The following is a 17,151-nucleotide window of genomic DNA, read 5'->3' as shown; positions in this document are numbered from 1 at the left end:
ACATTGGACGAAAATGACGCCTATTTTATCCATACATGTGTGTGTAGACAAATCACATAAGTATTACATAGAGAATTAAAACCCCTAGTAACAGCTGGAAACATCGGACGTAGAGGACGTCCTTGTATCCATGTAGAAAAAAATCTAGATAACTCATATCAATTGACAGCATGACTATATGTTTATCAGATAAGGTACCTTTTTGTTCATATTATTCAGTTAGTGTTCTAATAGTTAGTGATTGTATATCCACTTACGTCATCGCTGTATAATAGCACGAAATAGTCTTGATGGACACAGCTGAAAACACTGTACATGTGGCATCCATTATTTTGTACCAAGGCAACTCAACTCATAAGTACGGAGTGAATTAACTTCCAATGGTATATATTTGCCAATTTGTAATATACAGACGATACATACATGGAATAGATAAATATGATTAAGTATGACATGTGCTTTTACACTTATGAATATTTTTGGTATCCGTGACTCACTGACTGTATTAACATAGCATGGCGGTTTTATCGAAGATCATCGGACACTTTGCAATTGATGAATCTTACCAACTGATAACATTTAACAAGATCTGTATTTAAGTACAGGAAGATCAGTTTAGATTTTGTTATACTTAATTATATAGGCTGTTAATACTAAATATACACATATTATTAACTATAAATGTAATAGTCAGTTCTTAAATAAAGTGTTTCTTTGAAAAACTGTTTTGACTTGATTTCCATGTTTTCAGTTCAGTGACATTCAAGATAAACAAATCTGACCACTAGAGACAGAACATCTCATCACATTCAAAACATTACATGAACGAGAAAGTATCGAATCATAAAAGAATACTCTCAATCCATGCAATCAGTAAGGCACACATGCATATATACATTTATATTAGAGTGCCTTATACATAGTTTGACCTTGTAAACTACATACACGGCACTTTAATATCAATGTATCAATATGTTAATCCGGCTGTTTGTTTGTTTGGCTGTAATATATCGTGCTGCTGCCGAATTTGTCTGACAGGTAATCAAAAACCACGTGTCATAATACAAATTCCCTTCTCGACTAGGTCACCTAAATCGGCTATACAAAAATGAAGTTGAAGGTATAAATATGTCTGTTAAATGTGTAGTTCCCAATTACATGTTCCACTAACTACGAAAGATGTACAATGTATCTTGGTATTTATGTAATTTATACAGAAATAATTTATACCGTAGTTTATATTATCTTGCTTCCCTCTACTACTAATGCAGATTTACAGATAGAAAACTTATTTTATGGTGTCCTTGTAAATTACAAACAGGACACTCCGGTATCAATGTTTTAACCTGTTGATAATTTTATATTATATATTTGTTGTACTGCGCCCTCTGTAGCGATTGGACTATACCATTCGAAACTGCATAGTCAGTAAAAAGTGGGGGAAATGAAACAGTCCGATAAATCTCATGTAAGACACTTCGTTAAACAGGTGATAATCTCATTTTATCGATATTAGCGAATATAGTCTAGCTGCTGGAACCTCGTGCAAGACTGTTATCTTTAGAGCATAGGTAACTTGCACCATTGCAAAACAAATATTCTACATAGAGAGTGTTTATAATCCAGCGATTGTATTCAGTATTATTTGTGTAGTAGTCAGTGTCGTGTTTTGGCCACCACTTTTATTTTATGTTCTGTGTCTAATGTGGTTTTCTTAATATTGTCTTTGTAGAATTTGTTTAATAATTTGTATTTTTTTCCATTTCACCAATGCCTGTTGTATTCTGCAGAGTAAAAGTAGGTGTTCAGAGTATAAATAGGGTCAACTGAAGGTCGACGATTATAAAGACATGCTGTATATTTTGATGTTGCTCATTGTCTTCCATTTATCTAAATCCGGTAAGTTCAGCATAATTGTTCATAAACAAACGAAATGCTATAGTTACTTCCTCCTTTGTCGTATGTTTATAACATATATATTGTTTTCAGCATGTCGTATGATTCATATCAAGTCGTAATATTGCGTGGAAGAACACGCCTATCTTCATACATTCTTACATTGGTTTTAGATCAGTGAATGCATTCATACCGAGAATTTCTGACAGGAGGTTCCAAGGTTTCAACCACATATCACATTTATTATTCAAAATCATATTTCTAAATAGATTTCGAAGTCTTTTGTTATCTGCAAAATGTTGAAGTAAGGGATCTGTTAACATTTTTATCATGAAACCAATATGTGACTTAGTTATAAAAACAAAGGTTTATATTGAGTTATTAAAGACTTTCTTGACTTGTTTTTTTTTTTATATAGGATTATCTTTACTTACTCAGAAGCCGGTAGAAACAATTGGCTTTCTAAACAAGCATGTTCGTCTGCACTGTACAACCGATGAAATTCCCCCGAGTTTGAAATGGTTTAAAGGAACTGAACCGACTGGCTACATAATTTCAAGTGGAATGAGCATCACCGATGAGCATGATTCTGAAGGCTATTACATGATTGGAAATTACGACATGGGAGATTATGACCTTGGTTTACATATAACTAACTTAAGTCGAGAAGGTCTCCACACTTGTACAGATCTTAAGGATCCAGACATCGGGTCGGCATATTTGCATATACTTGGTAATAATTACTACAAAATATACTATTGCCACTAACATTACCCGCTATAAAAAGCTAATAAATGAATCTAATATAATTATAATTTGAATTATTTTTTCATTCAGTTTTAGTATAGACGACTTTTATTTCGGTGTTTCCTGTGTTCAGTTAAATATATTAATTGGAATGAGACACATTTTTTCATGGGAGGGGGGTTTCACGTATTTGACATCAAAAGTAGGGAACGTACATAATGTAGGATAAAACAATTACTAATTCTAAATACATATACGAAAACTAGTATACTAAGAAGACCGTAATTAATCACAGGTGCTAATTAATCTCATTAATTACATTAAGCACATCTTTTGTTGTAGTTGTTATACTAATTTCAGTCACTGATACTCTCTGTACCATTGGGTATGTAACAAAATCTGTGTAAGATTTTGTTTATGTTGATATCTGCGTTTACCAATAATCTCTGCTGAATGTTTATTTGTTTGAAATTGATTTGACAGATTTCAAAATTGTGTTCATATTGGTGTGTCAATTATTGTTACTTTATGTTATATTCTTCTAAAACTTCACTATAATTAATTCATCTTCGAAGAAAGTGGACCAAAGTGCACCTACTCCATTCGCAATCGTCCTATAAAGGAAAATGACCGTGTAACAGTGACTTGTAAAATTGAAAAGGCTGTACCACCAGGAGAGTTGGTGTGGTTCTTGGATAATGTTGTAGTAAAAAGAATAGACGACTCGACAGTAAACGATTTAACGATGCGACTCGATAGAAGACACAATGGAGCAGTATTTAGTTGTCAGTTTCAACACGTGACACTGGCGTCACCAGAGCAATGTAAACACAACTTTCTAGTAACAGTACAATGTACGTATTACGTTACAATTCGATGTTTGTATTTAATTATTTTTTTCTTCTGGTAAGTTCATGTGTAAACATAGTCTGAAAGGTCATATTACATAAGCAGAAACATAAGTATATTTCAGGTTAGCAGGAATGTATCGAATTGACGATTAAGAATCGTACAGGAAATGTTCGACTAAACTCTTCTACCGTTGTCAGCATGTTGACTAACTATTCAGAACTCGTGACTTTACAGACACGTAATCCCATATGAGGTGTCATACATTTTAGCTGCCTGTAAGTTTGCATAGTTCTCGTCTCAATGATAGTTTAATTTCTCGGATATACAATGCCCCCGTCTCTCCCCAGTCAAAGTGCCAAGTTTTAGTGTCTAATATTGTAACTTAGATGATGACATTTTGACATTTTAGTGAGACATTTAGGCTGGACAAACTTTACAAATAACGGAAGATAACTGCACTCATTTATTTTAGAATACATTATCCAAATACGTAATATATGTTCTAGACAAATAGACAGTCTTGACTCAGGAGTTTCTTTTTTTGGAATTCAACGTAATTATTACAACCAACTTTACTCGGCCTGTTAAAAATGATGTTAAATAGTAACTGTAGCATGAATGGTTCAAAAAATAACGTTTACTTTTCTTCTTGTATTATTTTAGATCCACATGAGGTAGAAATATCACAAAATACTGGAGGATTTGTAATCGAAGGCGAAGTATTTACAGCAATATGTGACATTGTTGACAAGGGAAACCTAACACCTGTAATAAAGACATACTGGTTTACTCTCCCTGACTGGAGATTCTTACAACATGGAAATACTCTACAGTTCAATGATATCAGTAGGACAGATGCAGGGAATTACACTTGTTTGAAGACATACAAATATTATACTGGTGAGACTGACAATACAACGGAGACGTCTATTTCAGTTAGTGTGCAATGTGAGTAAAATATTAAAAGATGCCAGGACTTTCATACTTCTAAAATTAAATGTTTATGATGTTCTTATAATGATTCAACTTTTTCGTGATTGGATAAAAAGAAATAGACTTACTTCTTTTTCACATATATTATTTCAGATCCGCATGAGGTGAAAATATCACAAAGCACTGGAGAGTTGGCAATCGAAGGCGAAGAATACACAGCATCGTGTGACATTGTCGACGATGGTAACCCAACACCTGTAATACAGACGTACTGGTTTACTCTCCCGGACTGGAGATTCATACAACATGGCAATACTCTTCAATTCAACAGAATCAATAGGACAAATGCAGGGAATTACACTTGTGTGAAGACATACGAATATTATAATGGTGAGACTGGCAATGCAACGGCGACGTCTATTTCAGTTGATGTTCAGTGTGAGTAAAATGTTAAATCATTCCAGGATTCGCAGTCAAAATACATACTTCCAATTTCCATTTTCCTCTGCTGAGTATTAGTCGATTTAGTAACGCACGATGTCATTGCAAGTTAGAATCAAACAAGTCCACGTTCAAAGGCAATCGTAAGCGCATATAGTGCAGTCCTGATATGCTATCATTGCCAAGATTGATTGATCTTTACTGACCATACACTGCGGATTGAGCTTGTTTTATTTGTAGTTGAATTGAAATTCGAGATGTTTTACTTTTCTGGAATGTTAGTTTTTTAAAAGGTATACATAATTATGGCAATCAACATTACTCATTAGCTAGCTAAAATGAACTTAGACTCTATAAAAGTTTCATGAATGAATCTCGGTTTACTGTAATTTCAGATCCACATGAGGCGAAAATATCACAAAATACTGGAGGGTTAGCAATCGAAGGCGGAGAACTTACAGCATCATGTGACATTGTCGACGATGGTAACCCAATACCTGTAATAAAGACGTACTGGTTTACTCTCCCTGACTGGAAATTCTTACAACATGGAAATACTCTACAACTCAACAGTATCAGTAGAACAAATGCAGGGAATTATACTTGTGTGAAGACATACGAATATTATACTGGTGAGACTGGCAATACAACGGCGACGTCTATTTCAGTTAATGTTCAGTGTGAGTAAAATATTAAATGATTCAAGGATTCACAGTCAAGATACATAATTCCAAAATTAAATGTTCCTGGTGTTCCTAGATGCTTCAAAAGTTTTGTGATTGGATTAAAAGACATAGGCTTATTACGTTTTTACTTACATTATTTCAGATCCACATGAGGTGAAAATATCACAAAACACTGGAGGGTTAGCAATCGAAGGCGGAGAATTTACAGCATCGTGTGACATTGTCGACGATGATAACCCAACACCTGTAACAAAGACGTACTGGTTTACTCTCCCTGACAGGAGATTCTTACAACATGGAAATACTCTTCAATTCAGCAGTATCAGTAGGACAGATGCAGGGATTTACACTTGTGTGAAGACATACGAATATTATACTGGTGAAACTGGTAATGCAACGGCGACGTCTATTTCAATTAGTGTTCAGTGTGAGTAAGATGTTAAATTATTCCAGGATTCGCAGTCAAGATACATACTTCCAATTTACACTTTCCCTCTTCTGATTTTATATCGATTTAGTAATGCACGATCGTTCAAAGACAATCGTCGGCGCATAGTCCAGTCCATATATGCTACCACTGCCGAGATTGATAGATCTTTACTGACCATACACTGTGGATTCAGCTTTTTTGTCTGTAGACGAATTGACATTCGAGATGTTTTACTTTTAATATAAAGAATGATGTTTTTAAAGGTCTAAATAATTATGACACCCAATATTACTCATTAGCCATTTAAAATGATCTTGGACTCTTTTACAGTTTCACGAATGAATAAATAATCTCGGTTTACTGTTTTACGTATATTATTTCAGATCCACATGAGGTGAAAATATCACAAAATACTGGAGGGTTAGCAATCGAAGGCGGACAATTTACAGCATCATGTGACATTGTTGACGATGGAAACCCAATACCTGTAATAAAGACGTACTGGTTTACTCTCCCTGACTGGAAATTCATACAAAATGGAAATACTCTACAGTTCATTAGTATCAGTAGGACAAATGCAGGGAATTACACTTGTGTGAAGACATACGAATATCATAATGGTGAAACTGGTAATGCAACGGCGACGTCTATTTCAGTTAATGTTCAGTGTGAGTAAAACTATTAAATTGTTCTAGGATTCGCAGTCAAGATACATACTTCCAATTTCCATTTCCCCCTGCTGATGTTCTGTCGAATTAGTAATACACGATGCAATTTCAAGTTCAAATCAAACAAGCCCACGATCAAAGGCAATCGTAAGCGCATATAGTGCAGTCCTGATATGCTACCATTGCCAAGATTGATTGATCTTTACTCACCATACACTGTGGATTGAGCTTTTTTATTTGGAGTTGATTTGAAATTCGAGACGTTTTGCTTTTAAGGATTTTTTTTTAAATGTCTAAATAATTAAAACAACCAATACTACTCATTAGCCATGTAAAATGATCTTGGACTCTTTTACAGTTTCACGAATGAATACATAATCTAGGTTTACTGTTTTACTTACATTATTTCAGATCCACATGAGGTGAAAATATCACAAAACACTCGAGGGTTAGCAATCGAAGGCGGACAATTTACAGCATCATGTGATATTGTCGACGAGAGAAACCCAACACCTGTAACAACAACGTACTGGTTTACTCTCCCTGACTGGAGATTCTTACAACATGGATATACTCTACAATTCAATAATATAGGTAGGACAGATTCAGGGAATTACACTTGTGTGAAGACATACGAATATTATACTGGTGAAACTGGTAATGCAACGGCGACGTCTATTTCAGTCAATGTGCAATGTGAGTAAAATATTTTATGATTCCACGATTCGCAGTCAAGATACATATTTCTAACTTCAACATTTTCCTCTGCTGATTGTCTGTCAATTTAGTAATCCGCGATGTCATTTCAAGTTCAGATCAAACGAGCCCCCAAGTTCAAAGACAGTGTTTTTACTACAGACTACATCCGAACTAATGGGCTCATATATACTCTACTCCTAATTTGCAAGCATTGGTAAGATTGATATATCCTTGCTGACCATAAACAATGGATTCAGTTTTTTTATTTGTAGATGAATTGAAATTTGTGGTGTCATATCTTTTAATGAATGTTTCTGTTTCAAAAGGGGTAAACAATTATGATGACCGACATTACTCATAGGCCAACTAAAATGTTGTTCTTATACTCTTTAACTTGTTGATGTAGTAAATCTTTTGATCATGTAGTATTGTAGTAAAATGATAAAATGGCATACGAGATGATGCATGTTGTATAACAGGAACATATACGGCCTCACTCCAAAGCCAGACCGGGAGAGGTGGATGCTCCCAGCTCCGCGGTCAAAATCTAAGTCTCGGATGTAGTTTAAATGTGACGCTATGATCGTTACACTTATTAAATCACAAAAAAGTCATGCATAGTAGATAGACTTCCTAAGATAATAATAGGTCATGCATAGTAATGAGCTTCATGGAAATGAAACAAGGACATTAAACTTTAATTTGAATGACATCTCCATACATACAATATTGGTATATATTGTCTTGACACCCATGTGAGCTACTGCAATAAAAGATGTTTATTTCTCTAACTGTATAGGTGTTTGGTGACATGTATAAACAGTTTCATGTCAAAACCCAAACACAATAATTACAAATCCATGACACATGAATGGATAAAACCATTTTGGTTTACTGTTTTGCTTATATTAATTTATTTCAGATCCACATGAAGTGAAGATATCACAAAATACTGGAGGGTTAGCAATCGAAGGAGGAGAATTAACAGCATCATGTGACATTGTCGACGATGGTAACCCAATACCTGTAATAAAGACGTACTGGTTTACTCTCCCTGACTGGAAATTCATACAACATGGCAATAATCTTCAGTGCATTAGTATCAACAGGACTGATGCAGGGAAGTACACGTGTGTGAAGACATACGAATATTATACTGGTGAGACTGGCAATGCAACGGCGACATATATTTTAGTCGATGTGCAGTGTAAGTAACAATGTGAAATGTTTCCGGGATTTTGTTATTCATAGTCAAAAAGCTACTTAGACTATTAAATGATATCTTCCCTACCGAATGTCGATGCTTTCACCCCTGATGTCATGTTTGGTAGTAAAATGTAACTATGAATCGTGTACACAATGAATGAATATTTTCCACAAATTAAAAAAAATATCGAAAATCATCAATTACGATTTATAAGTAACCTGGACTATGTTTTCATTGTTTTCTTTTCCTCCGACTTCGAATTCGAACTCTCCGACAAAAAGATCGCAGAAATTGAATACTTATGAGCTATGTTAGTCTGGTATCAGTGTTCAACTCATTGTTACCACAATGTATTAATTTTTAACATGTGCTCCTTCATATGTCACTCTATGTTTTAAAGAAATAACAGTAAATATATTTTATATCAGATCCACCTGAAATTATTACAAAGTTGAGTACTAATGGAGCTGAATGTGATATACGTGAATCGGTTGATCTGGTTTGTACAGTGGAATCTCACCCATTGGCTACAATTCACTGGTACGACACTTCCAGTACACCAATAGCCTTACCAAGGAATGGAAACGGCAATTACTTAATAAGCGAAAAAACAGGAAGTGTAGCATATGGGTCATCGCTAACCAGTACTCTGACTGTAACTATGGCTGATAAATCATATTATGGGATTTATACATGTACAGCAAATAATACAATAGATCCAGCCGCTACTATTCGAATTGAACTCCATAACCCGGAAGGTATCAATCAAAGCTTAACGCTAAAATCTTCTTGGTAACATATTTATTAGGATTATGGTCCAAACACATGACAAGTGCTTGACAAGTATTACCAACCATTTTTGACACAAATTTTAAGTCCTTTTGACGATAAATCTACTCGCTGTTTTGAACAAACTATTGATGACTTTATTATTGCTTCAAATATCTAATAATTTGATTTCAATCTTTTTGTTGCTATTCTTTTATGTCATAACAACTACATATTTATTTCATATACTGATAGCGACTGAAGATTCTACCCTTGTCCATCTTATCGCTATAACGTGGAGTGGGAGTATAGCTGTAGTCTTCCTGGTCGTTGTTCTTGTTGTTGTTGTTTGCTTATATGTCAACAGGAAAAAACGTATGTATGAAATATCATGTTATGTTTTAGATAGTTTATAAGTTTATCTAAATGCATGTTCTCAATCATTCTTGAAGTTAATAATGAGGTAATTACAATATATCGTACTGGACTTGTTGTTTTGAGTTGTAACAGTTCTACGACATATCCTGCATGTGTCAAATGAACTGATGTTCTAGAGACAGATGGTTGATGAAAAATGGTAGATTTGTCCTGGAACCGGGTTGGTACGCACCAGCTAAGTTATGGCGTAGTCATTCTGCCCTGTTAATGCCCTATTAATGGCCTTCCTTATTTGTCTATTTCGTAATTAAGATGAAAGAGATGGAGGTAACAGTGGTTATAAAAGTAAAACCACATCGATAATACTAAACGATTTATTGACAGTCAATTCTCAGACCACCAATTCGGTCTTAGGTCGAATGTAACAAATGTAGTTGACTTTCTAATGTTCTGAAAGCGAATGATATACAGTATTTGAATTCGCATAATTAAGTATCTACAAATAGACAATCCGTGTGGTACATACAGTATTCTTGTAAAACAATTGCTCGTTGAATTCCCCGTGTTAGCAGGGATTTACATATTCTCGTTCACCACCTCTTATTACATCACATCAAACTTTTTTTCTTGCAAGGCAGGGAAGCCTGAATACCATCCCGACAGCAATATGTAAGTATGAAACCAGTATATATGTTTAATTGCCACGCGTACACATATACGATTCTCACATTACTCTTACTTCAAGTAATGTTTTAAAGTTTGATATTTCAGATGCGCACGTCAAGCTTTGAATTGTGATATTTCAGACACGCACGATACAACACACTCACTCATATATTCGTTCCCAATTGCACAAGTATAATCTATACAGAGAATATTTTTTATTTGGTTTGCACTTATTTATCTGACAGAAATTGGTATTTTGCAGCTATGAACAAGCATTGAGCATCTAATAAATATTCATGTCTTATACGACCTCCGACAGTCATGTTATCTAATATTTATTTTTTATTTTTTCGGTACCAAAAAAAAGAGAAATGCATAATCCTGAACAGAACCCGGCTAACGATGCAGGGAATCTATATATATAGGTTAGATCATTGATTATTCACTTGTTATTAGTCCCGATTACGATACATTTGAAATATTTTATTTGGTGTACAACTTATCTATACGCATATACAAGTACATACGCCCAAGTTCAAAACATACATAATCGTGTATAATCTAAAACAGCTCCAGGTACCCAATATTAAAGATATCCAGTGACAAACTTTCAGTCAAACAGCTTCATTCTGATACTCGTAAGATATTTCTAATCCGTGTTTAATTCGCCCCCCTCCGATGTCTAAGAAATACACATTTTAACATGCTACTCTGCCTTGATGAAATGTTCAACACGGAAGTCTATTAAAATGTATCAATTTTGTTTCTGTAAACACAGGACATGTTTCACACAATAGTTCCATGCCACGTGATGATCCACCCATGCCTGAAACAAGACATGTAATGACAAGTGATGCTTGCGTGACACCTGACAACACTGAAAAGGTAAGAATAATTCAGGAAGTCAATAGAGCAACAGAAATCAGGAAACAAGTTAACATAGACGAAGAGTTTAGGACTTTGACCATTTGTTCTATATTTCCTCTTCACAGTTATTATTTTTTTTCTTGGAAGAATGCATTGCTACTTAATATATAATTATATATATATATATATATATATATATATATATATATATATATATATATATATATATATATATATATATATAGTTTTGGTAGTACTGGAACTCTTTCTTGGTTGTAACTCGGAGTTTCACGCATGGCGCGATCATCAGACAACTCAGAGTTGTCTGATGATCGCGCCATGCGCCATGCGTGAAACTCCGAGTTACAACCAAGAAAGAGTTCCAGTACTACCAAAACTATTACGCTCTGTCACTGCGGTATAGAGCACTATCTTAGCAGATTGATACTCACCGAGTTATATATATATATATACTATGTATATATATTATATGTATATATATATATATATATATATATATATATATATATATATATATATATATATATATATATATATATATATAGTTTTAGTAGTACTGGAACTCTTTCTTGGTTGTAACTTTTGTCTGATGATCGCGCAATGCGTGAAACTCTGAGTTACAACCAAGAAAGAGTTCCAGTACTACCAAAACTATTGCGCTCTGCCACTGCGGTATAGAGCACTGTCTATATGTCTGTTTGCCGGTCTGTATTGGGAAATATTTCATCCATGTCTTGTTTTACTATCTTTCAATTCGTCACATATAACATGAACAAGTAACATAAAATGTTAAAGCCTCAAGTATTCAGCAGGAAAATGTTTCCTTTATTACGTTTATATATTTATAAACATTAGTTTCGATCTCCTGTTCTTAAAAAACTACTTGTATGCTATTCATTAGTGGGTTAACACTGTTTGGAGGAAATCTTACACTAATTAACAAATAATTAGTTGTTTTTTTATATCATAACTTAATGATCATGATGTAGGTGATAATAGAAAACAGAACCTAAATTAAGGGGATATACAATTTTAAATAACATGGTAAATACATGAATATAGGTTATTCTTCATATAGAATATCTAATACATTTAGAACTAATCGAGTTCTTGTCGATTTTGCTATTGTATTTAATAATATCATACACTTTCGTCATATACAACAGAATGTTGGTATTAATGGCAAGAAGCTTGTCTATGCTGACCTTGACCACTCGAGTTGCAATGGCCAAAAGAAGAACCAAACAGTGGAAAAGACAGAATACGCATGCATTGATTTCTCGAAGACAGTTAAGCAATGATTTGGATATTGGAATGTACAGTATATATATAGAGATAGATCAATAACTAAGACACGATTTGATAAACTACCGTTGGACTTTTTTGGGTCTACCTACACAAGCGATGAATGTTTCTATATATACAAGTTCATATTCATATCACTCGATGGATGATACACAAGTATTACTCAAGGCAGGGTAAAATTGCAACCTTGTGTTCTTGTTTTATTCATGACTTGTCTTCATTACAAAAAAGAATAACAATGGTGGAAATAAATTTTGTCACATAAATGGTTGACATTCGATAGATTCTGCAGTTTCATGCACCTGTTAAATTCGTTGACGTACGTGTCTCTAAGACGAGGGCATGCAAAATTGGTGAACAGAAATTAGTATTTTATTTAACTGTAGATCAGGGGAAACATAACCCACATACAGAAGTCTAGAGAAAAATGTATCACTGTGACAATAAACACAATGTAAATTTCCAACAAAATGTATTATAAAAAAAGTTATGATATAACCTAGAACGTTGGCAGTAAGGGATTACATATGTTGTTCTAGATTACTAGACTCATGCTGGACAAATGGAGAACCTATACATATACATGTAGCTACGTGTACAGACACCACGTCAGAGAGAAGTGGTAATGGGGTACTCGTTGATTGAACACTTGAAGATAACCCAGCAATGTAGTTGGATACGAACAATGTAGTCAGTTTAAATGGCAATAATTGTTATCAACATATTAAGAACTCTGATACACTGTAGTCCAGTGTTCATATTGATATTGTCTTTTATCTACATATTTGTTACTTTTTCAAAGCTAATGAATACCAATGATCATAAGTGACAGACCAACCTATAAATAGATTTCTGTGTCTATTTAACCAAAGAAAATCTCTTTTATTTACAGATTTATTGTCCATGATAATACTTAATGTATAAAAATAAATGTTACCCGGGGCACTGTAAAATTTCAACTCTGTGTGTTCATTATATTGTGTTTTTCCATCCTTAATAAAATAATGATGATAAAGAAAGAAAATCTTGCCAAGGTAAAGCATTACGAGTAGACTTTAAAGTTATACTGTCGTCGATGATTCATGTAAATGGCAACTACACATTTAGCGTGACAATTTACACCTATGACAACATTTACCTATAGCTTATTTCGTGACACATGGAGAAGTAAAGTTGACTTATGACGCATAGTTCTTGATAGCCTGTCAAACAATTTTGTATAAAATAAACACAGTGTATCTACACTCTAGCAAAATATCAGATCAACATTTTGATACATTTATATTAGAGTGTCTTTAGTTCAAAAGGTCTCACATTAGTGACAATAATAAGAAGCAAATGGAAATGGACCATGTCGGGGTCTGACATCTGTCTGGTTAAAGAATGTTTAAATGTATAGTAAGCATATATGAATATTGATAAAATAAACAAATGACTACAACTTTATTTTTAGCACATACTAGTGTGACTTATGAAAACTCCAAGATTTGACATATATTCGGCAATACAATAACTTCATTCTCATTAGGTTATCATACAAAATACTCTGACAGTTAAAAGAATTGTTCAGAAATTTTGCCACACAAGAAATTGAAAATATATGTTTTGACGAACAAGTAGACTAAAATAGTGCTAACATATAAACATAATGGTTCACATAAACTGGGTATAGTATTAAAACACAATCCGGTCAGTTTCAGAGAACAGAAATATGGGAAAAATATCTTGACAGACAACGGACTAGAGACGACATATATGACAATGGGAAAAACAACCTTACCCTTTATGCTTTTGTGCAGCTAGAGCTCTAGCAGTGGGCCTAAAAACCCAAAGAAAATTAAAAATCGCACAATATCCACAGTTTCATTATCCAAATCAATTTCAGTCCCTGAGATATTTATATTACTCTCGCAGAGCAGATATGTATTTCGATTATGAAAATCAAAGTTATGTCGACGACTAGAGTTAGTCTGTAATACATATCATACTGTGTCTACACAAGTGTTGGCCGACGTGTTATGGTTGGCCGATGTGTGCCCAGTCACGACATGTTTTACAGACTAATGATAGAGGTAGTTATGATCTCAATGCTGGTAATCAAATAATGGTATCCACAGTGAAATGGATCAAATCTTTGAACTGTCGGTCACAGACGATGCCGCACAGAAATTGGCGATCAGAAATTATCATTACAAGGTGGATAAGAATATAGTAAATGAGATTTATTGTTCAAGGAAAACATATAGTAACAAATGTATGTATTACATTCAGTAATAATGCAATACTTGTTGATTTGTACATGTGTTTACTTTCTGAGTTTAAATTCTGGATTTTATCATTTACCTATAATCACATCCCTGTGTATTGCAATCGCGAGTTCTACCCATGGTGGTAATTTTCCGTATCACGTATCGGCACACTTTGCCCAAATAAGGTCAGTTAAGGGAATTTTAGACTACTTTCTTTCCCGTTGCTATGCGCGTTGCAATATGTGTTGCAAAACTTGTTAGCATCATGTACGCTTATGCTACATCGTGATGGAAGCCGATGATATTAAACAGTGGCTCCAGGGAATATTTAATATCTTAAAGAGTATAATTCTATTTTGCGACTTTGGTGAAATTACATAAAATATTGGTAAGGAAGCTTTGGATTCGATCAGTGATGTACATAGTGAAATCGACGATGGACGGTCCGCTCCATACCATTATGGACAGCTATAGCTGTAAGCTAACTGTATCAAACGCCTATAACAAGAGGAAGCCTACCTTTGTAATTAGAATCGGATGATAGTCACATCGACTGAACTAGTATACTGTTTCCAATTTGTGATTTTGAACGATTTTAGTGTTACAAAGACCAGTTTCACGCCCAGTTTCCTGATATTGTTTTTCGATCATAGCTTCACGCATGCATACATACATACATACATACATACATACATACATAGCTCGATATATATATTTCGAAAATTTCGTTGCTTTGTTATTAAAATGAAAATGATTGTTTCGGTTATTTTTAAGAATTAAACGACTAAGCAATAAACCAGGCTGAAATATCACACAATACCTGTCTCATATTCGACTTTAACTACTTCTTTAAGTTCTAGAAATCTAATGTTTGGAACTGTATGATGAACTGACACTTATTTTCACAAATTATGGAGAAAATTTACAAAGTTTCATTAAATTACTAAACTATTTTCCAAAGCTAACACAGATGAAGTTATTTATTTTAGAACAGTTATCATATTTCATGTTTTATTTAATCCATGTATTGTAAAATGCTCAAAAAATGGGGACATATTCAACTTGTTATTTCCTATCATACAAAAAAAACTTTTATTTCACAAAAGCACATCAACATTTATGACAATCTTTATGCTTTGTTTCAACATAGTGTGTTGACTTAAATGATACAAGAAGACAGCTGTCAGGACCCGCCCTTCATTTTTATTTATCTCCTTTTCACTTCAGTTTATTTGTTTTAAATTTATTTCCTAAGTTGATAATATTCAAGATATGTATCAATTCTTAGACTTGTGTAACTCTAGATGGATACTATTTTGCAACGCCTCTTCGACGTTAACGTTGTTGTATTTGTAAACGGAGTTTTCTAATTTCCAATATTACAAAAGTGATCTAGCTAGCCAATGCCGTGACCTCCAACATTTTTGTTTAATTTTCTTCTCTTTTTTTGAAGTAGTAGTTAGTAAAATGCATTGTTAATCCAGAAAAAAATGTATAAATTTAAAAGACCTGCATTACAGCTGAAAGTATTGTTCACTTTTTGGACATTTAAAAGTTGTCAGAAATCCGATTTAGGCAGTCTGTGATGAATTGATGATTACTTTGACAGTTTGTAAAGGAAATGTACATATTTGCATTTAGACATTACTTATCACCTAACGTCTGTGTCAAAATATCAATAAATTTCTTTTAGCTGTCAGAAGTTCAACATGCTTGATAAAACTTACGAAATGAAGCTTTTATTGTATCGTAGAATAAGTGTCAAGTTACATGATTTCATAAGCAAGGTATTACAAATTGATAACGATAAGAGTAATGTCATTGCTTGTTTATTTTTTCCATTATGCAAATACCATTAACTGCTTCACCTTCCTAATTAACTACAGCACGTCAATATTTATTCATGACAACTGATATGCTTTGTTGAAACATATCACATTTACTTTAATGTACGTATAATCCGGATGAATGTACAACAGCTACCAGAACCCAGCCCTTCATAATCCATTCCCTTGTCCTTCTGTTTATTTCCGTTAAATGCAATTTTTGACTGAGAATGCAAAATGTTATTTACATTATTGTATTCATTAAGTTAATTTACATAACTCTTTGTTGTCCCTCTTTGATTTCCCCTCCCTAAAAATACACATCATTTTATTGTGATTCATTGCTGACCTTGTAAAATTCAGACAGGACACTTCATTATCAAAGTATCAATATGTTCTTCTGATTATTGATTTGTGTGTACACACAGTGTGCTTTTCCGCAGCCAAATATCTACTTTGTTATCGGGCACCACATAATTCCAGCTCACTTCCCCTTAAAGTCACCTAACTAT

This window comes from Glandiceps talaboti, chromosome 9, assembly GCF_964340395.1.
Source record: "Glandiceps talaboti chromosome 9, keGlaTala1.1, whole genome shotgun sequence".
Lineage (NCBI taxonomy): Eukaryota > Metazoa > Hemichordata > Enteropneusta > Spengelidae > Glandiceps > Glandiceps talaboti.
This window is presented reverse-complemented; position numbering follows the sequence as displayed.